This window comes from Melospiza melodia, chromosome 12 (genome assembly GCF_035770615.1).
Source record: "Melospiza melodia melodia isolate bMelMel2 chromosome 12, bMelMel2.pri, whole genome shotgun sequence".
In the NCBI taxonomy this organism is placed as follows: Eukaryota; Metazoa; Chordata; class Aves; order Passeriformes; family Passerellidae; genus Melospiza; species Melospiza melodia.
The window spans coordinates 5998859-6019917 of NC_086205.1; positions in this window are offsets into that span (position 1 = coordinate 5998859).

Below are 21059 nucleotides of genomic sequence, written 5' to 3' on the forward strand. Positions count from 1 at the left end.
GAGATGAGCACATTATAAACCTCCCAAGTGTCTTTCTGTAAATAACTTGGACATTTTTATGCCCCAGGCATATTTTATACATTATTTCTGGAGGTTATAAAGCACTTCCTGCCACACAAATGAATGCATACAATGCCATAGTGAGTATGCTTGCTATAAGTCATGATTGTCAATTAACAACAAAAGATCAGTCATCAGATTAACTTGTTTTAGCAATTACAACTTCTGATGTGTTAGAAGTCATTGTCGTTGAAGCAGTGACTTCCTTTGGGGTCCTCATGATGGAATTTAGAGTTCACAGAATAGACACTGTGCTAGAGCACTGAATTGCTGAAGTGCTTTTGCTTTGAGGAAATAAGAAAATGGAAGTGTAATTTCCTTTTTTTAGTGGAAGATTAACAGAATATTTCCAGCAGCTCAAAAGCCAGGCATCCTAAAGGCAAATTCTGGTATTATCAGCTCATTCCAAGACACAGCAATAAAACTGAGCTACATTAAATGGGTGTAAGGTGGAGAGCAAGGTCAGCCTCACAGTTAAGATTATCAAGAATCAGAACCAATCACAGGGAAAATATCAGCTCAGTCTGTTTTGTACTATTATTAGTATGTTTCAAATAAGTTTGTTAATTCTTTTGAACAAAGTGATTGGGTGATATTATGACATATAAAGGTATTTTAAATTTTAGTTTTCTAAATTGCTTTCTGATCTGTCCTTCCTGCCACAGGGCAAAAGGTTCTGGTGCTACCATTGTCAGAAATATTTCTGTATTCCAGTTAAAGTAGACTTGGAATAACTGGATTCAAGGCAGATATTATAATTAGAAAGCTGCATGTGTATAGGTCTACATATTTTTGGACTGAAAATATACATCTTAATCCTCTCAAAATCCATTTTCAGAGGTAAGAGAACCAAAAGAAATAAGTGCTCTCTTTACAGAGCAACTGTAGCAGCAGTAAACTGAATTTAATGTCACTGCAAACTGTGTGTGCTGTGTGTTTCAACATTCCCTAAATCTGGAAGAACTTCCAAGAAGCTGCCTGACAGAGGGAAGCACTGCAGCAGCTCTGGGCTGGCAGGACAGGAATGACTGCAGCAAACAGGCTGTGCTGTGAGTTCCTTGTGATCAGACAGCCCACCAGGCTCTTCATGAGCCTTGCAGCACTACCCATATAAATTTTATTCCTTGGTATTTTTTTTAGAATCGGGAATTTTAGCTGAAATCAATAAAGAAATTCAGCATTGAATAAAGGACGATGATTGCTCGCCTACAGCTCCGTCTAGATGTTCATCAGGTTAAAAGCAGGTTTTTGGGGTTTTAACTCTCATGGCTTTGATTTGCATTCATTTTATCCCGTGTTCCTTCACTAATTAAGGTTTTAGGAATGCTTTTTGGGAGCTCTGATCCAGCATCTCTGAGCGCAGTACGAGTGAGCTTCCTGTAGGGTACTGACCCATAACTGTGAACAGATGTGCTGCTTTGAGGCAGGCAGAGGTTACAGATGTTCTGCTGCCAGAAAAGCAACGCTGTTATTTCAGAGCAGCTCAGAGCACCTTGACCCATCCAAGGAACACCTTACCCTTTGCTTTACTGTGCTGCCAGCTTTTGCTTCTTTTCATGCAACGTCGTGATGAAGCTTTAATGTGTGGGAGACAAGGCTGTTGCTGTTTATCAGGCCCTTTGAAATGTCCAAAGGCATTGCCAGCGCTGGGAAGCACAAGTTTTATTGAACTGACTCTGCAGTGAACTCTCTACACCAGGGTATTTTTGCTTCCCCCTCTCCAGCCCCCCCCAGTCGGTTTTCTAATAAAGCAGCAGCTGACTCAGCAGGTATGCCCTGCTCTTTTCATTATCATTTTAGGAAGCTTGGAGGACAGGGATGCTGTAGAAAGCAGCTTTTCCAGTAAAGGGGAGTGATGGTTTTGGGGGAAGAACATATTAAAAAAATCACTTTTTAGTAGCTTTGGCTTGCATTGCTTCTGGTCTAGTTTCTCCTTCACGCTGAGGAGGCAGCAATGACAGCCCTGAGGGCAGAAGGAGGATTAAGGGGTGACCCTCTCTGTTACTCACAGCTCCCATTCCCATGGATATTGCCTGGAAATGCTGATTTTTAAGCCTACACAAATTCTGAGCTCGGTTCTAGACCAAGAAGGTTTCAGGAAGGTTTTTAAGATGGGGTGAGTCTGCTAGAAATAACAAACAAGAGAAAATATTCACTGGAATGAAACTAAAAATGCTTTTTGTGATTCGAAAACATCAAGGCAAGCGCAACAGCATTTCTTTTAAAACTGCAAATTAGAAATAAAATTAAAAAATGCCACAATTATTTTCTTCCCTACTTCAGTTATGTGTAAGGGCTGCTGCTTCCACGTGTGTGAAGATTAGAAAGAGTTTAGGCCAAAATGTTCTGCAAGAAAATTAATCTTCTGTTGTCTGTCTAAAGCATTTTGGGATACACTTGGTAATCTAAGCAGTTCTACTCCATTTCTTACTGTCAAGTTCTACATTTATCTTTGCTCACTTTCTGAGAAAATAATGAAACACTGTTTTCAAAGTGGCACAATAACAGATGTTTCTAGAAGGAGAGTGATTTCCTTTCCAGAGAATACTGCACAATTGATTTTCAGCCTGCATTAAAGCACTGAATACAGGTGGTTTGATAATAAATCCTTATAAAATCATGTAAGTGCAATGGTTAAATTTCAACTTTAAAAATAATTATTAAAAAAAAGAAATAAAAATGATCAGCAGCTAAGGGATGTTAGTACATATTAGCTTTTAACTGAGGGAAACCCACTCATTTGAGGCAAAGCAATCCTGCCACCAGCTTTGGATGATTGCTTTGCAGAGGTGCAGAACAGCCTGGATTATCTGGGGGGAAATATCACTGCAAGTCCATCCTGCCCATGCCATTGAGAACGTGAGGAATCTTAAACTGCAAGTGCTGACACATGAGCAACTTGGCAAACAAATAACTCAGCAAAAGGTGGAATATCAAGATTTCTGCTAAACACTGCAGCTGCACTGACCCAGCTCCTGCCTCCCTGGCTTCTCCATCAGCTCAGAGATTGCATCCACTGCAGGCAGCAGAGCCTCACCTGGGAGCTGCTGCTCTTCCCCAGCAGAAAGCTGCTCTGGCAAAGCGAGGTGCCCTTGCTGGGGGTGGCTCTGCAGCCCCTGCTGGGTTTGTAAAGCCGGGGTAGGTTTGGGGACACAGCTCCTTCATTCTGCTTAGCAATGGGTTCGTGTTTACTGAGGAAACCTGGTATAAACCAGCTCCCTCTTGCCTGGCAGAACTGGATCTGTAAATCAGGAAGGTATTAAAATAGGTCTGTCCTTATCCCTGAAATAGGCACTGAATGCACACAAAGGACAAACAGGAATTAGGAGGCAAAAAGAGCCACTTTAGGCAGTAAATTGAGAGTGGCTGTTGTTGTTCATGGTAATCAGGTGCTGTGGTACTTCCACAACCAACCACAATAAGAATTGAAGGTGGATGTTCTTCACCACTCATATAAAATTGAAATCCTGTGCTAAACATCACTGATTACATTGTTATTGTCTTAATTGCTACTATTTTATGATATGCATTATTAATTATTTATGTATATGCTCCATACAAAGCAGATAAGATTTGAGTTTTTCTCATATTTTCAAAGTGGGCATAGCTACATGATAATTTTATCCTCAATCCTGAAAAGCATTAGTTAAGTTCCATTTGGGAAATTTAACTGAATTTAAAAAAATTATTTGCATCTCAGATCAATGTAGAAAGAAACAATAGAAACCAATGAATGTAATGAGATGAAGAAAGAAACTATCCTGCAGAACTGTCCAGATGCAGCCAGCTGTTATTAGGGATATTCTAATCTTGCAATCAATCCTTAGTCTCATAGAACTAAACAGCTTTCTGACTTCAGAACTATGAGGTTTGTTGATTATGTCTTTGAACTCAGATAGTCCAAGTACAAAACAGCTGTTTTTCACAAAAAAATCAGACTTACTAAAAACAGCAGCATGAGGATGGTTTCTGCTAACACCACTACTGCATGTAGCCTCATTCACCAGGCAAAACCATTGTAAGCAACTAGATTAAATAAAGGGTAAATGATGGAAAAGATAGAATATTCTGACTGGAGCTGGTTTATATTCTCTTTAACTTGTCTTAATTGCAATCAAAATAATGACATGAATTGCTAATCACATCACCTTGGATTCATAAGGCATTAGAAAAGTAAGAACAACACAACAGCTACAGAGACATGTAAGTATTTCTAAACTTCAAAGATAAAAGGGAGGCTAGAGACAACTATCAAATGAACATGGAGCAGCTCAGCTCTGTGCTAATTAAGAACCACAGCACACTCTTTCTTAAAAGCACGCTCAGACTGAAGTTTTACCTTTTGAGTGTTAACTCTCTTAATGCTTTGTAACAGTCTAAGAATTTGATAACCACCTGGGTTAAGACCCTTCCCCTTTACACTGATTTAAGCTGGAGTTCAGGATCTGGATCTGTGCTATGCTGCTCTCGTGTTCATTAAAGCTCTGTGAGGGAGATGTCATTCCCCTCATCATCATCCTCCAAACCTTCATCTTCATTATCCTTCTACCTTGTAATGGGCTCAAGTGAACGGTGCCATTCCTCAATTTGATGTTTTCTGTTTTACTTTGCAGGGCAATATGTGATATATGTACTGATTCAGAATCAATACAGATGTTACAATGGTAGCACTCACCCCAAAGAGTAACTCTTCCAACAACAAGAAGTAACCAATCTTACATGAAAACAACTGTAATCCAGCTGGCTGTCCATTATCTACTGAATTGGGAAGGAGGACAGTAAAGGGAAAGCCATGGCTGAAATCGTTACCAGAGAGCTGTGTGGGGCCAGGCAAGGCCCACCAGGATAATGATGAGTGGGAGGAAACTCATCCTGCAGAGGAAAGGATTTCTGCACATTGGTGCTCACTGCTCTTGGCTGTAGAAGGAACCACGGGATGTGGAAAAACATCTTGTAGACCCACATCTGCTCCACAGAAAAAGCTTCTTGGGCCCAAGAATGTTGAGGAGAGTGCACCAGGCAGGTCCCCTTGGGTGTCCCTCATGTCAGCCCTGGTTGGGCTCCACTCAGAGCAGCTCCCTGCAGGCTTGTGCATCAGTTTCTGTGCTGGAAGTCAGGCTTTGGTTTTAAACATCGGTAGAGCACAAACCTTCAGCATCCTGCTTATGAAATTGCCCACTGAAGTCTACAAAGGTTTTGTATTCGAAACAATTACACCTTTAATAAGTGATCTAAATGTCATCTTATAAATTAAGAAGAGGGTGTTCACACATAAAACTCATTTGTTCCCATGTTTCTGTTCAGTTATTTAGGAACAAGAAAACAGAATGAAATTCCATAGCTGTACTGCATTAGAAATGCTGTCAAGACTGGCTGAAGATTACTGATTCTGCTTCAGCTGGAATTTGTACAAGTAATGTTATCTAAAGAAGAACCACATGATGGCAAATTGAGAAGCACAGAATGAAAACTATTAAAGTTTAACCTAGCGGCAAAGTAATTAAAAAAAAAAGAGAGACATTCAGCAATCCATGTGAACATCTAAGATACCCAAAGAGCAAACCAAATTCCTCCAACTTCTCTTTATCAAGCCCTAGTAAAAGTCATATATTCAGAGCATCTCATTCAATTATAGATCCACCAGTTACTTTCCCTTGCTAATGCTGCATCTGTTGATTTATAATTCATTGAAGAGGACTGACGCTTGAGAACAACAGAACATGCCAATTTTACAAAGAGCCATATGCATAAGGAAAATTACAAAGAAAAAAATCTACTTATTCAAATAATTTAACTCTATGAGTATGTATTATCTTAGCACAGGCAGTTATTATTTGATATGTACCAAACCTCCTTCTCTGAATGCTATTTAGATTAGAAGTATGAGCAGTTTAGTTTGAAGAGGGTCTCAGACAATAAATTACCTTCACTTGCAAATACTCACTTTTATTGAGTATTAATACTCACTTTTATTGAGTATTTTATCGAGTATTTGCTTGTTTAAATGCTGGAGTAGTGGTACTCAGCATTAGCACTGCTCACTATACAACACTGATGCATGTTCCATAAAATACAACACAAAAAGAGTCATGGGGTGAACAGTCACAGCCCAACATATGGCAGCAACTTGTGCAGTGAAATGGAGCAACAGTAAACCAGGAAAAGAAAGATAATACTGGACAGCACTTTCCTCAGCTAAGAAATTCTGAGCCTTGTAGTTACAGCACAAGTGAAGGAGACAGGAAATCTGGGATTTATTCTGGGATCTGTCACAGATTTCCTGCATGGCTTTAAGAAAGTCCTGTGGGGTTAACTTCAGCCATGGGCTCTTGTTCCTGTGAGAGCAGCTCATACCCCTATCTCAACCCTCCTTTACAGTGTGGGCTAATTAACACTAAGGGAGGTGATATTTGTGCAGATTTTGTACAGAAAAAACAGCAGAACCAGGTCTAATGCAGGTGAAACTGTATGATCACAGCAGCCTGGGCAATAATGGACCAAACACCAAGGCAGGCAACACCCCCTCCCCAGGAGCTGGCAGGGAGGGAGTAAAAAGGATGTGCACTGCAGTTGTGACACTGCGGGAATCAGGAAACAGAAATTTATCTCCACTGGAAGCCAAGACTTCATTTCCCTACTTTCTTCCAAGCCTAAAAACTAAAGAGGGACATAGAGGGCTTCTAATTTCTTGAGTGACACCTCCTTTCCAGTTGTCACACAGAGTGCATTCTCCTTGTGCAATCCTGCTGTGGGAAACCAAGGCAGTCATTCTCCTAAAAGACTCCTTCACATGCTCAGCTAAGTTAGCCCAGAGCTTTCAGTTAGAGAAAGCAGTATGATAATTTCAGCAGGTCAGCTTTATTCCTCCGGCTTTAAGCCTTTCTCAGGTTAAATGTCTGAGATTTGAGCAAAACAGAATAAATCCCACATGTTCCTGTTGGGACCTGATTCCCCTTTGGGTTCTTCTGGCTGGAGAGATGGTTCCATTCATTCTCTGAGGACTACCCCAAATGAAGGCAACTAATCCACAATAAACCACTTGATTTAGGTCACTTGCCTGGTGCTCCTAGATGATCCCTTTTTATCCCTTGTGTTCTGAGCTATTTTGTTTCTACTCAGTGTTGCTACCTGCAAGAGAAGTAAAACCTCTAGAAGACAGCTCAATGATGCTCTGGTGTTCAGTTAACAAGGATCTGGAACCAGGCATTACCCAACTGAATTTCCCACCCTCTAGCCAGTGGGGGTTATTGAATCACAGCAGGTGTTTCTACTTGTTTCATGATGTTAATAGATGCTTGGATGCTAACTGAGTTTGTAACACATTTGCAGCTTTTGGTTATTTATGGAAAATGCACTCTAGAAAAGCCTTATTTTGACTTTGATCTGTGTGAAGAATTTATCAAACTTCTGTAGTGATTTATTTTAGTATGTGCATCAAATCTTCAGCTGAAGAATGACTTGCTTGAACTTTCATTTTTCAGAGAAAGACAAGACTGGAATTGGACACTTGGGTCATAAAATAATATTGCATCTCAATATATTAAATCATCCTCAAGAAGAAAGATGTGGCAACATAGAACTGCATCCACATAACCCTAAATCACAGCCTTTGGTACAAATTGTCTTTATAGACAGTTGTGGGATTAAATTTCTAGGAGACCTGAAACCACATTTAACCACTGAAAATGAGGCATCTGGTTTCTCAAAGACATCCAGCTCAACTGGATCTGCTGGGCAATTGTGAGAAACCCATCAATGAAATCCTAACTGGAAACAAGTGACTAGTGATCCTATTCAGACCCACAAGCAGCACAACTCTAGAAATAAAACAGGAGGCAGGATAACAGCTTGTGTCCTGAGCTTCAGGCTCAGCTTTGAATTCAGACTTGATTATGGATGGAAATGTAAACCTTAAAATCAAAGCTTTATAACAGAAAAAAGTTCAGCATACAGGGCCACAGGTTGCTTTTGTCCACTGTAACTCTTCCCTGGTGTGGAGGTAAATCCCATCCCTACAAAGCCTTGCACTGCATTGAAATGGTTGTGTCTGTCTGCTCACACTCATCCTCTGCCTCCTCAGCCACATGTGCAGCTTCACCTTCCAAGCAGCGTGCAGGAAGCAGTCCCTGAGCAAATTCCAACATCATGCCAAACACACGAACCTCCTCCTGATTTAGGGCCACTTATTAGCCCTCTTCTTCTTCACCAGCTCCTCCAGAGACCTACAGGAATATTCCCAGTAACAGGTCTAATCACAAGCATTAAGCATTCCACAGATCCTAAAGAGGTGCAGTGTTAGACCACACCAAAATAACTGGCAATGGGCTTTCCCTTTCCTAAGGGCTCTAAGGACCCTAGAACAAAAATATTCTGGACATCATTTTTCTCTTTAAATCCACAGTGACTCTAGAGACATTGATAGTGGAAAGATTTCTGACCTGAGGTATAAAACCAACATCTTCCTAAAACCTACAGGCTTAAGTTCTATGACTCTTGGACATAGCATAGGCCATGCAAATGTCTGTCCTAGTGAAATGTATCTGATTGCCACGTATTGTTCCAACTATTCTTTCCTCTGATGCTGTATCAGAGTCTTTAAAATCTCCTCAGAAAGTAGAAAATTCAAGTTTAGGGTAAAAATCTCTTCTATGGTGGAGTTTAAGATGCAAGACAGTCAAATCTGTAGAAAAATTAAAGATTATGAAATATTTCTTTGGCATGAGATGCATTTTGTGTAAGTTTTTACATTCTCTTTTCCAGAATTCACATCCACCTATCTAAACAAACCCTGCTCACCTGCATCCACGTTTTCTAGCATGAGTTTTGCTACTTGTCCCCATTCTTGGGTGTGTGTTAAATGCAGTTATAAATCACCTAGGCCTACAAGGGGAGCTCCCACAGCCTCACACTGTTAGGGTTCAACTATTCCATGGTGCTCCTCCTTTGGAGCAAGCACTCCCTGCCTACAGCCCATTACTTCCCAGGAACACCAAAACCAGGCTCCAATTTGGAAACACAAAATGAGAAAGACTTTTCACATCTTCATTTGAGATTAGAGAAACAAGAAGTCTTTATTTATTTTAGCTCTAAGAATGACTCAAACTTTCTAAACAAAACTGAAATTGCGTGCTGCTCTTTTATAGCCTTGGTTTGTCTAAAGCACCTTGGGAAAGCTTCTCCACGCTCTGCTAACAGGAACAACATAAAAACCTCCCAGTTATGACTGTATCAAATTTGGGCCATATCTTTTTCACTGTGTTTGTGGGCCTCTAATGCTGACACCTTTCTGAGAATACAGGAGAACAAAAACACAAAAGGGAGGCTGATGGTGATGCTGCAGTGGTTGGGTCATTCTGAGCATGGATATGGGGTTCAGCTCATCCAGAAGGGATGGGCAGACCAGATTGTTCACTACATGAGAAAAGATTCAGAAAGCTTTTAATAAATATTTTTTAATGCTGTTACTGCATTTTGACAACAATCTAATTTTTTTAAAATATCATAAGAATAGTTTATTAACTCAGAGCATTCCTTCAAAATCTAAACTGAGTTCTACAGAACAGTTCCAGATAATTGACATCAGAACAGGCCCATCTGTTTTTCTTCCTGGAAAAGTGGTACCTCAGAAATGAACTGAAATTAGCAATCACAAAGATTAAAAAAATGAAAAATCTCCTTCAAAAAAAAGAAAATGTGTGAGTTAAAGACAACACAACCAATGACTGGATAATATGTGGATAATTTATACAGGACCATTGTCCTGTCTAAATGACTGGATAATATATGGATAATTTAGACAAAACCATAGTCCTGTCTAAATTACAGTATTGTAACTCTTTTATTCTCTTATATATTACAGTTCTAGATAGTTTTGTGTTATAGCAGAGAGCACCTTTAGAATATTTTAAATTTTTTTTCATTTACTAAGTCTTTATCACCATGAAACAGACCCTCAGTCAGAGTAGATTCTTGTATATAATAAACTTTATCATTTTGTAATTTTTTTGCCAGTATCTTACACTATTACTGAAAATCTTACATAGATCTTCTAGGAAGCAGAGGAAGCATAATTATCCCTTTCTAATTTGGCTTCCTTGGATTATTGGTTTAGCATGAAGATTTGTTTATGTTCACTGATACTTTGCTTAAGTTTATTCTTCATTTATTTGAATTTGCTGTTCCAAGGATATTTTACTGAACACTCCTTGTAAGACCTTCAACTGTGGCCACCCACATCCTGAAATTTTCTCTCTACCTAATCCTGCCTTATGTCATAACACAGTGTATATATATACATATATATATATATACAGTAATATGTATTTATAAAAATATATATTATATAAAATATATAAATATAATAAATAAATATAAAACTATTTATTAATATATAAATGTAATATATAATAAAGAAACAAATATTAAAATAGACATAATAAATATAATATAATCAATATAATTAATATAATATAATATAATATAATATAATATAATATAATATAATATAATATAATATAATATAATATAATATAATATAATATAATATAATATAATATATGTATATATATATATACATATATATGAAATATTGTATTTACAACACAAATTTCTTCCAGCAAAATATACTGAGTATTTTGTATGTTATTTTAAAAAGCTTATGGAGCATTGCACAGTGTGTGTGTGTATACATAAACATGTGCACTTTCTAACCTCCCTAAGAACATGCACAGAGCCATTGTTGAAAATTTTCATTAAAAGTGTGTAAAGGAAGTCCATCTGCCACAGCTCAGGATGTCCTGTTTCTCTGAGGAGCTTCAGCTATTGCTTGGCCATTTTCTCACTGAAAACACAAGTAGGAGACTTGAGGGCATTTAATCTGCTATTAAAACAAACTGATTTGGAATGGGTGTTGTGAAGAGTTTTCCCCCACCAGCTGAGAACCCTGAGGCAGGGACACCTCGGCAGACACAGCACACTCAGGTTTGTGTCCTCTGCACTGGTGCCATCAGTGGGAAGGGTGGGAGGAAAAATTCCTTCTGTAGGGAGGGCATATCATCTGGTCATTGAGATAACCTCAGAGAACAGCTTTGTTCCCAAGCAATATCTGTGCCCTGCTTGTGTTTCACAGCAGGGCCCAGCCAGGCCCTGGGGGCTGCTGGAGTGAACTGGGCTGCAGCTCCTGCCCTGCCCCAGCCCCTCAGCACAGGGAAGGCACAGAGATCCTTGGCTTTTAAAGCACTGGGGACACAGTTTGGAGTTAGCCTGTGCTCATGGTATACATCTGCCTGCTCTGAGACTGATTGCTTTGCAAGAGGATGGGGACAGCTCTGTGGCCAGTTTGGATCCTGAATTTATTTTGAATCAAAACCCCAAAATTTCAAACCTCAGGAAAGTTCTTTCATGATTCATTGGGTGTATTTTGTTTTACTTTAGCACTGCTCTCCAAAATGTTCAGCTTTAATTTTACAGTTGATCAGTCTACAGGAAGTCCCAAATCTTATTTTAACTAAACAAGGGCTTTCCTTGTTTGTGTTCCTCATTGAGAAATAAAAGATTGTAGCCATGAGAGGTTTACACTTACATACAGTTGTTATGAGGACCCAAACCAAAATGTTTTTGGTGGGGACTGGTATCAGTCCCAACCAAACAAAACCAAATGCCACAGGGATACGCCCTATTACCAGGAAAAGAAGAGAAGGACAGAAAGAGACAATGGGTGGAAAAAAAGGAAGTGCACAAAGGGTCAAAAATGTCAAAATAAAGCACCAGTGGGGAACATGGAGCAGAGAGACCAATGGCAAAGAAGAGACTGGGGGCAGAGAAGGGTCATTAATAAAGGCCACAAATATCTTAGTTTTCCCATCCAAGTTCCCTTTCCCAATGGAATGACTACTGGTGTTTATCACAAGACAGCCCTGGATGCTGCACTAGGATGGAGAAAGCAACAAGGAGACACTGGAAATCAAATGTCTGCTCTGGGCTCTGCCTCTCCTTTTGGGCATGGAAAGCAGCATTGCCTCTGAGAAGAGAGAGAATGAGACAGTGCTCCCTTCACCCTACATTCCAGGACAACCACAGGCCATGGATGGCCCTTCAATTCCATCAGAGCACAGCTGAAAGAGCCTTTTCACCCTCCTGTTGCAGAGGCAGACACACCTGCAGACACAAACCCTTCCTGCCCCATGGAGAGCCCTCCAGTGCAGGGGCAATCAACCATTCTGGGATGCCTTAAGCAAAATCCCCACCCTTGACAGCCATGGTGGGCCCTCACCATTCCAGATTTCCCCCTTGTCTGAACAGCAATAATACACTCCATGCAAAATTCCTCAAGAAATTATTTCTACCTGCCTGCCTGCAAAGTGAGATCATTGAGCCTGACAAACATAGGGCACCAGCTTATCTTGATAAAAAGTGACGCTCACAGGCTGGTCAGGAGGGAGACCTAAAGCAGAGGTAGGCTATGAAAAGGAAAAGTAGAAACACACCTCAAGGGGTTCAGCTTCATTCCCAAAACACACATAATATTTTCTATATTTTCTAGACACCCTGTGCAGGATTGGGCCCTTCAACAACTGTCAGTTGTGTGGTTTTGAAGCCACTTCTTTTGAAGTCACCCAAAAGCATTCAAACACTGACAGCTGCTGCACTGGCTGTCCTCAGGATGGCTCCATGGCTTGAAATAGGGGTACAAGTTTCCTATTGCCACCTGAGTTTTTAATGTCCATTCTCATCATTGCCCTGACACCAAGTAAAAGGTTATTTGAGGAGAGAGGGGAGGGCAACATCTTGTCATTCCTCCTTCTTCTTTCATGGTAAGGAACTCCCTAATGATGCCAGGAACTGGAAATTCTGCCTTTTGATAGATTAATCAATTGGAGAGCTTTACAGCAGACCAAAAAAACGGGTAAATGTTGTACTCACCAGTCTAACTCATTAAGAAATGTTCCCCGTGTAGTCATAATGCAGGAAAAAGGAAGTTTGCACAGCTTTTAGACTGCAAAAAAAGGAGCATTTACACATTATAATTGTTTTCATAATAAGAAGGCAATATTACAAATATTTTTGAAACACGAGGATTCTCTCACGTGTGGAGACTTTCGCTGCTGCCGTTCCCTGGATGTCGCACAGCCACATTGCCATCTAGCGCCAGAGGCCACTCCCGCAGCAACAACTTGGAAAGGATATTCCAAATTAGTTCTCAATAACAAACACAGATCAGTTTTGTTTTTCACAAGTGCAGTACTATATAATAGAACAATCACATCTAACAGATGTCAAGGAAGATTTTTTTGTTAGTCATTTTTTTAGTTGTATTGAGGAAACTATGAGGAGAAAGCAAAAAAGTCTGACTATGAGCAATGTTGAACTATCAGTTGGAAATATAATAATATTTAGAGAATATAATAAATTGCACATATTTTATCAGCATTTGGAAGAAGTTTTATTGAATCTACAATGAAAAAAAGAGAGAAGAAAGGAGAAAAGAGTGAACAACTAATTCAAATTATGCTCTCTGCTTTAAAGGCAAATATTCAGTCCTTCAGGCAGACATGTGCATTAAATGGCACAGTTAATTTTGGAGTGTTACAAAAAACCCTCCAAGCAATACTCTGCTTAATTTGCACGTATCAGTCGAAAACTCCCCTGCCTCCCTACAAAAATGAAATTGTCTCAGTGCTGCCAAACTCTCCTGTGAAATACCCTTGGCTTGGCTGCATCTCAGTAAAATACCTTGTAAGGTTTAGGAGAGGTCTGTGCTGTTGCAGAGACTCGAAAGGGATGGAATCCAGTTTGCTTTTCCATTTAAGCTCCCTTTCAGAGTCAGATCCTGAATTTCCGTGTCACAAACTACTGTGCTTTTAATCAAAATTCACAAGGAAATTATTGACTCTGTTTAGTGGCTGTTATGAAGAACAAAATGTTTTTAGAGAGGGCTTGAACAGAGGAAACAGGAAAGTCTGAGATCAGTTTTGGGCAGATATAAAACTGCATCTTGAGGTTGCAATTACCTGAAAAGCTGCTAACAAACTGGGAAGATTCCTCTTCCATTTTTTCCTTCAGAGGATCAGGAACTCAGTGGGTCCCTCTGTAACTCGACTCAGCTCACTAACCAAAAAGAAAATTGATTCATTGTTTCCACTTGGATAATATGCTGAAGGTGTTTATGAAAAGATATAATGTGTGTATTTGGTGTGGGTATAAAGGGAGGAGTCAGACACAGCCTGCCCAGAAACGGGTATATAAAAAGAAAGACCAAGACATTCCCTTTTCCTGTGCAGTTGTAAAAAAATTAAATAAATAAAAAGATCTAACCAGACAAAAACACTTGGACTTCTAGCACTTTCAACTTTAATTTTCAGTCTACTTGCTTGCTGAAGAGTTGTTTTTTATCCCCTTCCCCAACAATGAAAGAATTCCCTGCTCTGTGTGTCCCACACTCATCCCTCAGACAATGGGGACACCCTGCTCTGTGCACAGGGCAGTCAGGTCTGTCTTTTATATTTCTATCACTAATATTTCCCCTGCCATGCTTGGCTGTCTGCTGGCTTTTATTTCCCTTAAAGCATTTAATAAAACCACTACTAGATGCCTCCAGCTGCCCGGCTACATTATTTATTAAGATATGAAATATGTGCCTTCACAAAATGCCACTGCATTGCTGCAGAATGCTGTGGGCAGCAGGCAGGGCATGCAGGAGAAAGCCCTGTGGAAATGCAGGGCTCTACCCAGAAACACTCTCTGAAAACCCCCAGAAGCATAAATGCAATTGATTCCTCAGTGTACAGGCTTAAAACAATTTATGAAGAGCATATATACATATATTTTGGCCCAAATACATCAGGGATAGCACCAGCTGAATCATTTTTTGTTGTGGCTCTTCTGGAAATCATCTGGTGATGGCTCGTTCTCCAATCAGACAGTTTGTCCAAAAAATGGAGGGGAGCCTTTCTATAGCTACAGTGAGCTAATAAAATGTCAAGACGTTTATTTGGAAATAAACGCAAAAAACAATCTGGTAACTATTTGACAAATTAATTATATTTCTCTTTTGGTTTCTAGAATTTTCTTGCTTCCTTTCTACTTAAGCAAGTCAGTTAGCACAAACACAACTGGAAAGTGTCCTTATGAGACTGGCTCTTCCCTAAAGAACTGAATAACCTTTTTTTCCTGGGCCTAGACACAACCTTCATATCAAACAGGTAAATAGAGCTGTTTGATTAGCAAATGAAAATGTTTCTGCTTAAAATGAAAATGAAAAAAATGTTGGATTTAACAGGAATGGCTAAGATTTTAACTGACACAAAATTCTTTTAGCTCTGCTTCTGTGAGATAAAAATATCTTTAACTTTCTGAGGCTTTTCTTTCACTTATTTGATCCTGAAGAAAAGATAGTGTAGATTTATGTGTTGTTTGTCCTGGAGAGCACAGCTGGTTTAGCTTTTCTGTCAGACCCCCAGGATCCTGTTTTTAAAATGACTTTTTAAAATCCACAGTGGGTTTGCCTAAGCAAATTTAATTTGTATTACAGTTTGGATCCAAAGGAAAGGATGAGAAAAAAACAGAAGGAAAAAACAAACACACAAACAGATCTCCAGTGCCACCTTTAAAAGAGAGGTGATTCTATTTTAAGTAGTGTGATATTGGTATGAAATAGTTAAAAATGTTGGCCCTATCATGCAGGCTATTTATATATATGATAGCAAGCCAAAGGTACACATTGCCCTTATCAACAACAACAAAGTAAATGAAAAAGTGCAGACTGTTAAATAGCAAACTACAGGAGCTATTTCCACAAAAAATTCAATCGGGGAAAGACAAAAGAAGAATCAAGGTGACATAACAAATCCTAATAAACCCAGATGAATTCAAAGTGATATGAAGACAGGAAGGCTTAGGGGTACTATAAAGAACAAGTAAGACACTTAAAGAAAAATAATTGCATAAAAAGAGAAGTGAAATTGTAAAAGAATCCCAGACAGATGAGTCTCAGAGGGAAAAAGAACTTGAGAAGGGAATGGCATGCAGATAAGAGTAGTTTCTTGGCATCACTAAGCAGCAAGATGATTGGTGTTAAACTGGAAAAAATAAACAAACACAATTATAGAAATTGAACTGGTTTGGGAGAAAAAATTAATGCTATTAACTATAACAAGTCACAAGAAGAGAAATATATTCACCTTCTGAGGCAATTTAAGAGTGAAGTAGTTGCTTATTAATAAAATCAAGAACAAGCTGGAAGAAACAAAACTTGGCTTGAGTGGTATTAAACCAGTTTATAATTAGGAGGATGTGCTTCTTTGCCAAGTAAATTCATTGATAAAATAATTAAATAAAAAACCATAAAATGAGTCAATAGCCCAGATGAAACTTGGATCTAAAAAAGCAGGAAAACCACACCTCCAGGCTTACTTGTAAGGATCACAAAACACAACAGTGTAACTAGCAGACACACGGGATTTAGATTTTTATGAAACCTTTGACAACAGACCAGACAATACACACAACACATATCTAGGTTTAATTTGGACAGTTTTGGTTTCAGAAGATTCCCTCAGGTGTCAGGTTTCAGTGAAAAACAGATAAAAGTACAATTATGAGAACAAGGTATTGACTACTTGTGCTAGCAACAGGAGAGAAGGAAAAGATTACAATTAACCTTTGAATTGGAAGGTGCTGTCTTCTCCTAATTTTTCTGTGCCCAAAGAACAAAACAAATCAACAAATCTGCCAGAATCATTGCTCTTCCTTCTCCTGTGAAAACAAAGGGATCAGACACATCCCACCTGCCCACACATAACAGTTTGTGCTGCACACCAGATTTAGTTCACAGTGCCCTGGCAAGTGCTTGGATTCAGAAGGAAAATAGTGATGGAATGTAGAGGGAGGTTAAAAACTATTAAGACTGGAAAAAAAACCCCAGTTGCTGAAACCATACCTTGCTTTGAATAATACTGAATATGTACTATTATTTTTTTCCTTGATAACTGTTTTTAAAAGATAAGTATTACAAGAGGACAAAGGAATAATAAAATTAATTTTAAAAATAGGAACTCCTAATTCAGAGCCCGCTGAAGTTAGGAAAGGACTTTAATGGGCTTTGGCTCAAGCCCTTATAGTGTAGCAAAGAAAACAATATAAACTGGAGTGGGATTTATATCCCTACTATAAATAATGTATGTAATCTCAACTACTGGAGACGGGTTTTGTGTGTATCTAATTCATCATTATTAAAGTGAGATTACGGCAGCTTTATGTGAGACAGAGGCAAATGTGGGTCATTAATGGCAACAGTTTATTTACACTACCCGCTGCAGCTCCTCAGGCACTTCCCTTGCTCGGAGCCCTCGCTCCTGCCCCGCAGTGGCCCGCAGGAACACAGCACAGAGCGCTGCCTGAAAACAAGGCTGAAAACTGGAAATAAAGAGCACGGATAATCCTTCCTGCTTTGCCATTGCCCCCTCGAATTGCAAACACAGATGTCAAATAGTCACGGCACAAATAAAACCTCGAGGGGCATTTGGTGTACAACCTGTGCTGACTAGGAGCACTCGCTAAAAGTGACAGCACCAAAGGAGCAGCTTTGGGAGCCTTTCCATCGCATTTCCTCAGGCATCTCCCTGGGGATGTCTGCAGCAGCAGAACACAGCTGGCTGCACAGCTCCAGCTCCTGAGGTTCAGCGGGCAGCTCTGAAAACAAGCAGTCCTACAGAAAATCACAACTCCAACAATTGTAGCAAAAAATATCCACTCCCTCAGTGTACATAATGAAACAAAACCAGCCACGTGTAGTATTTAATTCCTTTAAAAACTAATAAGGTTTGTGTCATCTTTCTTATGTTAGCATTCTACGCCTTCTCTGGAAAAAATAATTTATCTTCAGACTAATCCATGCAGGTTTAGTAAAAAGAGCTTCCAGCTTGGTCCATTGTGTCCTTCAGAAAAATATTCCACAAGATTGCCAGACTTTTTCTTATCAGGATGAAGAGAACCAACTATTAACTCTAAAAAGTTAATACATGCACAGCCTGACTGGGTCCACTCTGTGTTCTTCACATAACAATTGGATGCACAGTTACCAAACCTGACATTTTGTATTTTTCTCCGTGTTTTTTCCAAGAAAGAATTCTTCCTACCAAACAACTTTTCACTACTAATTTGACATATTTATGGCTCAGGAAGACTAGTAAACTGCAGCCCTTTATTTGATCAATTAAATAGGCAGAGCAGCAACACAAGCTCCTAAGCTCCTCATTTGTCTCCTCTCTCCCTGAGATGTCACTCTCAGCAGCCATCTGATCCTTCTGATATCCTGAGGCTGCCAACAAAAAGGAAATTAATGCCAACTGTGCAGGTGATCTTGTATAGACACTTTCCCTGCAGTGGAAACCCGTTGGAACACTCATGGGTTTCACTGGGGACATCCACCCATCATCAGATAGTTGTAATTTTCCAACAGCCAACTGTCCTGGGATGCATTGAAAATAATGACAAAAGCTCAGAAAATTTCTTTATTTCATTATTGATTTTTACGCCACTCATTCTTCAAGCTGGTGTTACATTTTTAACTACATCAAAATAAAATATCCTACTTAAAGCTGTTACTTCACTACAAATTTAATCCACAATAAAATATAACCAATTTACCCCTTATAAATGATCCTACTTTATAAGTATGTTAACCTGCTATACTTCCATCTACAGTATAGTTAGTTAATATTTCCTTTCATCCCACCAGCCAAAAAGGTTAATCCTCACAGCAGCTGTTACTACTCCAGTACAGACTGAATGTGAATTTAACCTCTCCTGGATATTGCCCAATAAATTCTCTTGTTTTTCTAAGCACTTCTGTGAATTAAAATAGACGTTGGCTTGCCATCCAAACTCATGAACAGGTCTGAAGTGGCTTTTAGGCACGTCGCCAAATAACTTCCCAATTCCCTTATAGGGTATAGCTCTCACTCCAGAGATCTTCCATGCAAGAATTGAGAAACAACACCTTCTCCATTTCATCAAAATTATTTTTCATTTTCTTAGCATTATTTAAATACATTCTGCACAAAATTACATTAAAATAATATTAAGGGTTTCATTTGCCCTCTGCAATACCCAGTCATTCCAATTTAGATGTAACAAGGCAAATATGAGAAGAACATATCCTCCTGCAACCTTTTTGACAAGGCCAGGATATTGAAAAGCCTGATTAATAAATTCAACCCAGAGCACGTGTTTGGATATAAAGCTGAAAAAACCATGAATACTCCCCAGTACAAAAAAGATCAATTATAAGAAACAGTACACTTTTAAAACTTTATTTTAACTAAAACCAATATATGTTAAAAAGTTTTCATTTTCTCCCAAACTTCAATCATCATTTTCAAAAGTAGTATAGCAGATCTGGGAAAGCAATGAACAACCGTCTAAAGTTTAAAACAATTGGAGATCTACAGAGCATGAGCATCATAAGCATCTTTCTCGTGTTGCCCCTCCTGGAGATGAACTCTTTCCTGTCTCAATGGGAAGGCAGAGCCAGCTTGCACTGATGGATGGCTTTGATTTTCTGGAACTTGAGGCATTCCCGGTTCTTGGACAGAGACTTGCCTGCTGACAAGAGAATCATACAACAATCAGGACTGGAAGAGACCTTTAAGATCAAATTTTGTTTCACACCTCCCTGAGCAGAGTCTGTAAGACTGAAATTCACAATAAAAGATATACAGACTTACTAGAATAAATAATCTTCAAGTCATAATAAACTTGCAACCCCCTAAACAGGCCCAGTTATTAAGAAGTCAGTATCCCTTCTTCACAGACATTAGAGCCGATATGTCATAATTATTGAGTATAAAGCTAATTTTGGTTTTATGGTTAAGTGCAGTTATGTATTTTCCTTCCTTTACAAAAGCGTTAAAGCTCCCTGAACATGAGGGCAGCAGTTCCTCACTACCCCCGGCAGTGAAGCCGTGCCCCGGCTGACGAGGCCGGTGCCCCGCACAGTCCAGGCGTCTCAGGGCACCACGCAGGGCCGGAGTGGCACAGCCAGAGCCAGGTGGGGTTTGATGGGCGAATTCCCAGCGTGTTCGTCCCTTTGGGGCAGCCTGTCCGGCCGCAGGGCCGGGAGCTGCCTGCCCCTTACAGCGGGCAGCAGTCGGTGCAGGGCACCCACTGCCGTCCGCAGCGCCCCGGACTCGCGGGTCAACAGCGCTTTAATCCCTCACAGTGGCCTCAATTCCACCGGTTTTCCTAGTCTCCGCTAAGGAAGGAAACCCGCAGCCCTGCTCTGTGTCCCGGGCGGCTGAGGGAGCCGGGCACCCCGCAGCCCTGCTCTGTGTCCTGGGCGGCTGAGGGAGCCGGGCACCCCGTGCTGAGGAAGGGAGCCGGCAGCCCTGCCCCGTGCCCGGGGTGGATGAAGGAGCCGGGCACCCCGTGCTGAGGAAGGGAGCCGGCAGCCCTGCCCCGTGCCCGGGGCGGCTGAGGGAGCCGGGCACCCCGTGCTGAGGAAGGGAGCCGGCAGCCCTGCCCCGTGCCCAGGGTGGATGAGGGAGCCGGGCACCCCGGGCTGAGGAAGGGAGCCGGCAGCCCTGCTCCGTGCCCAGGGTGGATGAGGGAGCCGGGCACCCCGGGCTGAGGAAAGGAGCCGGCAGCCCTGCTCCGTGCCCAGGGTGGATGAGGGAGCCGGGCACCCCGTGCTGAGGAAGGGAGCCGGCAGCCCTGCTCCGTGCCCGGGGCGGCTGAAAGAGCCGGGCACCCCGTGCTCCTGCTGGACTTGTGCTACACCGGCAGAATGAGCTCCCCGCCCTCACCAGGCCCTCAGCAGCGCTTTAATGGCACAAAGGCGCTGGGAGCGCTTGGAGCAGCAACGTTCTTGCCCTTTGCCTCCGGGACAGTGCCGGGGGACCGCGTGTTTCCCTCACGCCGGGAGGAGACTCAGGAGACCTCATAACAGTCTACATCTTCCTCATGAGGGGAAACGGAGGGGCAAGCACTGATTTCTGCTCCCT